Source organism: Vipera ursinii (genome assembly GCF_947247035.1).
Source record: "Vipera ursinii genome assembly, chromosome: 8".
Classification (NCBI taxonomy): domain Eukaryota; kingdom Metazoa; phylum Chordata; class Lepidosauria; order Squamata; family Viperidae; genus Vipera; species Vipera ursinii.
Genome location: NC_139519.1, coordinates 19813953 through 19823689, shown reverse-complemented (window position 1 = coordinate 19823689; position 9737 = coordinate 19813953). Strand labels below are relative to the sequence as shown.

Sequence of the window (9737 nt, the reverse complement as noted above, 5' to 3'; positions counted from 1 at the left end):
AATTGGATTAAGCTAATGGTAAGAACAGGGATTCAACAATGGAATGTTAAATAAAGATCTCTAAATCAATATACTAGTCTGCCTGCCTGTATGTATGTACACACACACGCAGATATACATACACAGGAGATCCCAGATCACAAGCGTCACATGTAAAAACCAGGCAGGGAATCAATGACACCATTACAACCGCCATCTTGACTTTTTTGCAGACAGCCTGTAAGGAAGCGTGAGGTCATTGTTGGACTTGTAGTCCAATGCATGTGGAGAATATCAGATTGTGGAAAAATTCTTACTATGAATTTTAGTTCATTGACTGCAGTTCCCAACTTTACAAAAAGCTACATTATCTGTTACCCAGCTCAGATTGCAATCTGTAGCCAGTCTTGGTGGCTCTCAAAACATGGTCCACAGAGTTGTACCAGACTTCTGCTTGGATGTTAAATCAGCAGAAAACGTCAGGGCTGGCTCTTAAATCCAAAGAACGTCAGAAAAAAATATCTGCAGCTCAGGGTTGAACTGTGCAATCCTTCTTGCAGATGTTTCATTACCCAATTAGGTAACATCATCAGTGCTAGAAGGGAGTCAGGTTTGTGGAGAGGAGGAGGAGGAGGAGGAGGAGGAGGAGGAGGAGGAGGAGGAGGAGGAGGAGGAGGACCATGGGATCTTTAGTGCTCTCTGAGCTTGGTGGTTTTCTTGCAGATTTTTCATTACCCAACTAGATAACTGATGAAGCAATGAAATGTCTGCAAGAAAACCATCAAGCTGAGAGAGCAGCAAGGAGTCCAAAGAAATCCTCGATGAAATTGATGCCAAATCCAATCCCTGGAACTATATTCAGGTCCACCTTTAGTTACAAAAGCCCCCATTATGACTTTGGGGCCAGTTCCTCTTTCCCTCACCCAACCTCCTCCCCAAATCTTTGGGGAAAGAAATAAAAGGAAGAAACAATCCATACTCTTTTTAAGTTCCTGAAGTCATCAGGACTTGAACTCAGCTTCAAAGGCTCTTTGCCTCTTTACATCACCCACGACTCCTGTTCCCATGCGTGCACACATCTGTGTCCAAGTGCGCACACATATATGGATGTCCCTCACAAACTGGAAAGTAGAAAATGCACCTTGGAAAAAGGTGGCCAGAAACCATCCATTGTTGCCAAGACAACTGAATCAGCCACGATCTTTTAGCATTCGTGTCACGATTCTGGAGATAAAGCATCAGACCTTTAAAAAGATCCGTGAGCTCAGGAATGTCTGTCCTACTTTGAGAAAAAAAGAAAAGGCCAATTTTTGTTTTTTAATTCTTTTAATACGATGGCCTACCAACCGGCAGGTTTTTTACTTAGGATGGGACCAGCTGCTTAGAACACGACTGCGTGTATCAAGGAGGTATCTTAATCCCATGTACTCCATCCATCCATTGATTTGTTTCTTTGTTTGTATCACACCTTCATTATTTTTACAAATAACTCAAAGCAGTGAATATAGCCAACCCACCTTCCTCCTCCTAGTTTCCCCACAACAACCCTCTGAGGTCGGCTGGTCTAAGAGGGAGGGATTGGCCCAAAATCACCCAACTGGCTTTCGTGCCTAAGGCGGGACGAGAACTCACAGGCCCCTGGTGATTGGCCCAAAATCACCCAACTGGCTTTCCTGCCTAAGGCGGGACAAGAACTCACAGGCTCCTGGTGATTGGCCCAAAGTCACTCAGCAGCTTCCGTGCCAAGGGCAGAACTAGAACTCTCAGTCTCCTGCTTTCTAGCCTGGCATCTTAACTACTAGACCAACTTCAGATACTAATGATTGATGTTCAAGATCTCTTGGCACATGAATTTGGACACACAGCTGCTATTGTAGCATCTTCCTTCACAGGAATAAAGTCATTTGTTGTTTGGCAGCTAACAGCTGTCTAAAGCAACTCCTTCTGATGTCTAAGGCTTTTTTTAAAAAAAATATTGGTAATTGACATTGGTAATAGATTAGCCACTAGCATTTTTTTTAATGAATTGGAGGAGGGGGAAATCACCCATGTGAGCAACATCTATTCCTAGGAGGGATTTTCATTTTAGGATTGGTTATAACCTAATGACCTCACTGATTAGAGAATTTGTATTTATATCCAAATCTTGATTTAATCAGTTTATCCTTCTATCACAGCAAAAATTACAGTCTAGTTGGAAGTTTCTTGAGGATTGATCTGCCTTTAAAAGAATGATAATGTGTAGCATTGCCAAAAAAAAAACCACCCCCAAAAATACATTTAACTTTCCCTTCCAGATCTATCTAATAATCGTAGCAACAATATCCAAGATCAAAGAGAGAAGAATCATTTGATGGGTGTTACATTTTGCACAAAATGCCTACATTCACACAACAGATAACCTGGTTACTGAATTTATCTATTTGCTGGGTTTGCATAACTTATGAAATATAATTAGCTTATTTGCGCTATACCAGGCCCTAGTACGCACGCACACACAAGGTTACAGGTACAGATAAAGGTTCCCCCGCACATGCATGCTAGTCGTTTCCAACTCTAGGGGCCGGTGCTCATCTCCATTTCAAAGCCAAAGAGCCAGCGCTTGTCCGAGGACATCTCCGTGGTCATGTGGCCGGCATGACTAGACGCCAAAGGCGCACGGAACACTGTTACCTTCCCACCATAGCGGTCCCTATTTTTCTACTTGCATTTTTATGTGCTTTCGAACTGCTAGGTTGGTAGAAGCTGGGATGAGTAACAGGCGCTCACTCTGCTACTCGGGATTCAACCCGCCAAACTGCCAACCTTCTGATAGACAAGCTCAGCGTCCTACCCCACTGAGCCACCGCGTCCCTTACACACAAGGTTAATGCTCGCTGAACTTATATTCTATGTAAATGCATCTGCTTATTTGACTAGGTAAGTATACTGCATGAACACAACACTTCTCTAGAAGGTTTTTTCCCTCAAGAACATTGGAATTCAAATTCTTGTTGATATCAAATTTTGAGAGAAAGAGACAGGGAAGACAGACAAAGCAGCCTTCTGAGTCCTCCCTTATTACAGCCCAAGGTTAACAAATTTAGCAGAGGCTCTGATAGAGCAATTTGCTTATCACAGGCAGAGTTTTGGGCTGGGATTCAGCCAAACGTAGGAGTGAAGAATAGCCATCACTGCACTTACCTCACTTGTGTGCAAATGTTTAATCAGTAAAATGCCCCTTTTCCTGTAAAGGGAGTAAAAGAACAGCTGATTGTGAAAATGTGTTTAAGAAACATCTAGGGGGGGGATGTGAAAAGGCTGGTGCTGCTGAGGTGAGCCTGGATTCTGTTAAGCCTTGTTTTCTTGGTTATGTCTTTCAATCAGAATAAAGCTGGAAGGGACCTTGGAGATCATCTAGTCCAACCCCCTGCTCAAGCAGGAGACCGTATAACAGGGGCGTCAAACTGCCGTCCCGCAGGCTGAATGCGTCACAAGGAAACTGCGCCCACCGCATAGCCAGCAATGGGGGAAAAGTTCCGATACGTTACGTGACATCGCGAGTTTGACACACTGTATCTGCCCTATAGCATTTCAGACAAGTGACTGTTCAGTCTTTTTTTAAAAAACCTCCAGAGATGAAGCATCCACAACTTCTGAAGGCAAGCTGTTCCACTGATTAATTGTCCTCACTGTTAGGAGGTTTCTCCTTAATTCCAGGTTGCTTCTCTCCTTGATTAGTTTCTACCCACTGTTTCTTGTCCTGCCCTCTGGTGCTTTGGAGAATAATTTGACCCCCTCTTCTTTTAGCAGCCTCTCAAATATTGGAAGATTGCTATCATGTCCCCCCCCTCCAATCCTTCTTTTCTCTAGACTAGCCAAACCCGAATCCTGCAACCATTCTTCATATGTTTTAGTCTCCAGGCCTTTAATCATCTTAGTTGCTCTTCTTTGCACTTTTCCCAAAGTCTCAACATCTTTTTTCTAATGTGGTGACCAAAACTGGATGCAGTATTCCAGGTGTGGCCTTACTAAGGCTTTATAAAGCGGTGCTAATACTTCCTGTTATTTTTATTCTATCCCTCTGTTTATACAACCGAGGATTGTATTAGCTATTTTGGCTGGTGCCACCCCACACAGCTAGCTCATATCTGAAGAGACCCATGTGTAAAAAGGGTTGTTGTTTTTTTCTGTAAGAAACAAGCCTTTTATTTTCCTTGTTCTCCTGTTGTGACCTTTTGCACATACAGAGAGACTCAGGCTGGTTTCCAAGTCCCAATGTTTCAGCTGCAGTTTATCCTACAAGTCATAACAATCTGATTCACACTTGCCACCAAACTAAACTATGGCTTGCAAAGCTAAAGGGCAGGAGTCTAGATCCCAAGGAGCTAAAACAAGCAACATGCTAGGATGTCACAGCATGTGAACCAGCCACAGATATACTAAACTGAGATTCTACCAAGTGACACTGAACTGACGTTTAACAGCAGAAACAAGCAGGGCTGGAGATCTTCCCTTCGAACCAGAAACCTGATGTTTTGGATCTAGGTATCTGAAGATACTTCCTGTTTTTTCAAATTATGAACACAATGTTTGTGAGTGGCTTGGAACACTGAGCGTATTTATATTGCAGAGTTGGTTTATTATGGCCCTGTATTGCCTCTCAGCCATTCCCAGCCACCTGGGAATTTCTGATGCAAAAATAGTTCGTAGAGATATTGGAAAAGGCAGAAGCTAATTTTGTGAGTTGTTCTGAGTGTAATTTTAACTGTGTGAGACGGTAGCAACCAGGCATCCTCTGCAGAGACCGTATGCAATATGCATCCACTTTCAGCCATCCCCACATTTGGCCTAGCCTAAACCCCGCGTCTCTTCTGTGTTTCTCGGCTGGGTCCTTTCGCTTCGTTGTTTTGGAGATTGCTTCTAAGATGCTTGGGATCGAAGCTGCAAAGGGTCCTGGAGATACAATGGAAGGCGTGTTGACCTGCAGATTGCCTCTCGCATCTCTGTAGGGGAAGACTTCTCCAGAAACCTGAAGGTCAAACAGAATTGCTGAGAGCTTCCCCACCAAGAGCTTTTATGAGCCAGAAATACCTTATCTTATTAAAGATAACCAGCAGGGGGCCTCTTGTGTCAACCTCAGGTCAACAGACTTTCCTAGAGGGCATCTCGCCCATCCTGTGCTTCTACTGCTCAGTCACCCTCTCTCGGGGTCTTCTCCACGGTTCAGGTTAGGCCCTCCTATTCCGTCCAAATGCTATCTATGGTCCTTGGCCCCCAATAGGTTGTGTGCTCATTAATTAGCCCATTTTCTTCAGTTCTGTTTTGTTTTGGTTTTTTTACTTAGTCACTGCACTCGGTTTCACTAATGTGCGAGAGGAACCTGTTTTCCAAAGCACCAGAACGCTGGACAAGAAGCAACGGATGGAAACTAATCAAGGAGAGAAGCAACCTAGAACTGAGGAGAATTTCCTGACAGCGAGAACAATTAACGAGTGGAACAACCTGCCTTCAGAAGTTGTGATTGCTCCAACAGGTGGGGAGGGGGGGGTTAAAGAAGAGATTGGACAACCACTTGTCTGAAATGGTATAGGGTCTTCTGTTTGAGCAGTGGGTTGGACTAGAAGACCTCCAAGGTCCCTTCCAACTCTCTTATTCTGTTATATTCCATTCCTTTTCTGAAAAGGAAAGTAGTGTCTTGGAGCCCGAACTTGCAAAGCTGTAAGGAAGATAATTCTCCCATGTTGGACCCCAAACAAAGCCCTATTGAATTAATTAGTGGTAGTCACCAGCCATACTGAACAGGTTAGGTTGGACAATTAACTTCCATCATTTCCATGATGGCAACAGCGAGAACAATTAACCAGTGGAACGGCTTGCCTCCAGAAGTCGTGGGTGCTTCATCACTGGAGGTTTTTAAGAAGAGACTGGACAACCATTTGTCTGAAATGGTATAGGGTTTCCTGCTTGAGTAAGGGGTTGGACTAGATGACCTCCAAGGTCCCTTCCAACTCTGTTGTTCTGTTCATGTATTGTACTCATTTTGCACAGTTCTAGAGCTTCAGAGGGCTGCCTTCCTCCCAGACAGTTAACAGAATTAACAGAATAATAGAGTTGGAAGGGACCTTAGAGGTCTTCTAGTCCAACCGTCTGCTCAAGCAGGAAATCCTGTTCCATTTAAGACAAACTGTTATTCAATCTCTTCTTAAAAACCTCCAGTGTTGGAGCAACCAAAACTTCTGGAGGCAAGTCGTTCCAGTTCTTTCAGATCATCTTTCTCTCCTCCTCCCCCTCCTCTTTTGCCTTATTAAAACTTCCATACTTCGGAGCTAATTGATCCCATTTTCCTCATAGATCCATTTCTCAGAAACCACACGTGCTTTGAGCATCCACATAGGTGCAAAAATCTGCTCTTTCTGAAATGTACCCCAGCATTCCTTAATTTCCACCCCGAGTGACACGCCGTCAACCTCTTGATCCTGGACCCCTGGAAAACAAACACCGATGAAAGCTCATCATGTTTTCTTTCTTTTTTTAACACTCCAAAGGGTTTTATTTTATAAAAAGAAGTGGAGTAACCGTTAACGTTGGCCCCCAGGCGATCCATAGCTATTTCAAGATACAGCTGGTGTGTGTGTCTGAATATACAAAGATGGCTTTTCAAGGAAGATGAGCGGAGTTGAAAATACTCCCCCTCAAACAGATGCCCAGTTATTTGTCTGGAGTACATAGTCTTTAAATATTGACTCCAAGCTTTTCACCAGAAAGAGAACTGGCCAAGTCAGCAGGTACCTGGAACCTCAAAAGAGAACTGATATGCACCTCACAATTATTGGGGAGGTTAAGGCTTCCAAACAATGTCTCACAAAGGGGACATTGGCCATCTGAGCCGAGTGGAAATCGGAAATCGCATAACATTAGCTGGGAGCTGAGGGACGTCATCACACCTCTGAATGTCTGTGGAGATTCTCAATCATCCAGTTCATAATTGTCTCAAAGGTGTTTGTTTAAAAGGCAAGATCGGTTCTTCTTCTTTGTTGTCCTCAAGGGGAAAAAAAAAACAGTCCAGTTGCCTTTGGAAAAAAGCGCCTTTGAGAATGACTTCTCTGAAGTTCTTTGGTTTCCTTCAAAACCATCACTAATCGCAGTTGTTGAACTTCTGGGAGGTGGCGCGTTGCCATTTTCACATGGAGGGCTCAGAAATATTGCCGCGTAACCTCACAACTAGGCTTCAGGCTATTTCTGAAGACACAGAAAGAGCCTCCATCTTCATATCACTTCTGGCAGAGATTTCTCACGCTGTTCGGGTGCACAACACGGACTGTGCCCGGTTTATCTCTCCGCTGCCTTCACCCTTCCAAAAATAAGAGGTCGCAAAAGAAAGTGACCGAGCTCCGTTTTAAAGGAAGATTATTCCTTTCATTTGAGCCTTTTGCTTCTTCTTCAAGGCACAGCATGCCTGAATTTATTGAAACTAAACCAGGAATTGGGAATGAAAGGGTGTCTCGTCACACAGGGTATATTTTTTTTAACCTTGTGAATTAAAAATACCATATTAATACTACCCTTGAGTTTGCCTTTGTTTTAAGACTGGCTGCAGCAGAATCCCACAGACAGGGACTATTCAGGAATGGTCTTGTAGCTTCAGAATTCCTGTTTGATGCTAACTGTTATTGTAGTAATACTAGTAGCAGCAGCAGCAGCAGTAGTAACAATTATTAAAGTTATGTGTTGCCCAACTTTTAGTGACTCTGGACAGTTAACATTTTCTTTAAAACTTTTTTTTAAAAAAGTGAAGAATAAACATAGCAAGACTGGGTGGAAAAGGAAAGCAACCTACACAGTCCAAAGGAGGGCCCACTTTCCCTCACCAAGTTTCTTCACAACTCTTCTACACAACAGCTGAGTGGGAGTCTCTTAAATCTTGGGGGAGCCTTACCTCAGAGGACAGGGCCTGCCACAGAGAGGTTTCCCAATAAATGGCATTCTTTAATCAAAGAATTCCCACGAACGCCATTCTTGGCTATTTGAGCTTGCCGGCCTGGACTGAGGGTTTTGGGTTAAGGTTTTAATTTTTAATTATTTTCGGGCTATTTAATTTAATTTAATTTTAACCTGTATATATTGTATTGTTTTATTTGCCCTGTAAACCGCCCTGAGTCCCTCGGGAAAAGGGCGGTATATAAGTCGAAATAAATAAATAAAATAAATAAATAAATTATCAACTGCGGCAGATCAAATCAGCCAGATGCTCTGGTGGTAGGTTATTCAAGCATTGCCATGTCCTGTATGTTTGGGACACACATTTTTTTTTAAAGTTAAAAATGCTTTTTGATTTTCATCCACATTTCACCTTTTCCATTCTGGTTATTGATTCAGACGCCTTCCTGTGATTATTCGAAAAGGATAAAGTGGCATTCTCTTAAGCCCTGTTATGTTTTGTTACTTTTTTTTAATCAATGAAATTATGGAAATATCTGGTCTATTTGTAGCTGGAATTTGAAGAACGTGCTTAAGAAATAGGGTAAAAGTCCAAGAACGTACATTTGAGAGATGTGGGTCGTGTTCTTTGAGAAATCTTAAAACAAAGCATATCAGTCACCAGGATTTAAAAAAAAAGAATTACATGCAATGGACAATTTGAGAAGAAGGGACCTTCCAATAGAGTTGGAAGGGACCTTGGAGGTCTTCCCCAAGATGAAGTCGAGTAGAGGATCCACGAAAAAGGGCAAGGATGAAGTTGACTTCTGTCTTCTATTTCTAATGCCGAGAGTCCTGCAAGACTTTTTATTATTACTTCTAAGAGGTTACTATGCACCAGCAAAGAACATAGGAGAAAGTTAAGTTCTGAATAATACAACCAACACAAGAAAGTATGTCCCTACCCCCCCTACCCCCTCCACCCCGTTCCAAACAATTGATGAAGAAGAACTGGAGACTTTATTACATTTCATGACATCCCTACCCATTTTCCAGAAATCTTGGCTACCCCCAATTGAAATCGTCAAGATGACAATCTTGGCTTCAGTTCCTCCTTGAAAGCAACTTTGGGGACTGATGCCAGCAGTGTACGCGGGAGAGGGGGAAAGGATGCTTCCATTCTCCTCCGGTTTGGAAATTTCTCTTGGGCAGATCATTTTCCACCTGGAGCTGGGAGGAACCACGTCCCACCTCCCACCACGAGTGGTTTTAAGGCAGAGTAGAATCCGTGGAGAGAGAGAGAGAGAGAGAGAGAGAGAGGAAAGTTGGGAGGACCGTGTTTTTTCCCGTGTGGAAATTCACGATAAATCAAGGACTGCAGTTTTGTTGGCTGCGGGATCGATCTGGAGCTGGGAAAGAGTTAACCGAGAGAGAATAAAAGGGGTTTGGAGTGGGGGGGGAGAGGGAGGGAGAGAAAACGTTTGAGCTGACACTTCATCTGGGGAGGCGGATCCTCCTGATTCCTGATTGGCCTCAAGTTCCATCCCAAAACTCCACCACCCCCTCTCTTTCCCCCCCCCTCTTTTCCTCTTCCCCCCCCCTCCCCAATTCTCCTCCTCCTCCAGCTCTCTGCTCCCTGGGGAGGAGAATGCAGAATAGTGAGCGAGATCAAAAATAAACCTCTTATGTCAAAGCAGAGGAAAGAAAGTATAAATACCGGAGCTCTTTGCAGCTTGCTCTGCAAGGAGCTACTCAGGGAGAGCAAGCCCTCGTCCAAGGAAGGCAAAGAGGGTGGGGAGGTAAACTCAAAGGGAGAAAGAGAAAAGAGAGAGAGGGAGAGAGAGTGCGTGAGAGAGAGA

At 43.6% G+C, this 9737-nt stretch overlaps 1 protein-coding gene across 1 annotated transcript in view; it reads left to right on the top strand.

Moving 5' to 3' along the window:
• The first annotated feature begins 9587 nt into the window (after nucleotides 1-9587).
• The window catches only part of ADAMTS8 (ADAM metallopeptidase with thrombospondin type 1 motif 8), a 23991-nt gene continuing 23841 nt past the window's right edge, over nucleotides 9588-9737 (top strand). The window contains exon 1 of the mRNA XM_083368231.1: nucleotides 9588-9737. This exon is cut by the window's right edge and continues 1099 nt beyond it. The gene's annotated coding sequence lies outside the window, so the exon portion shown is untranslated.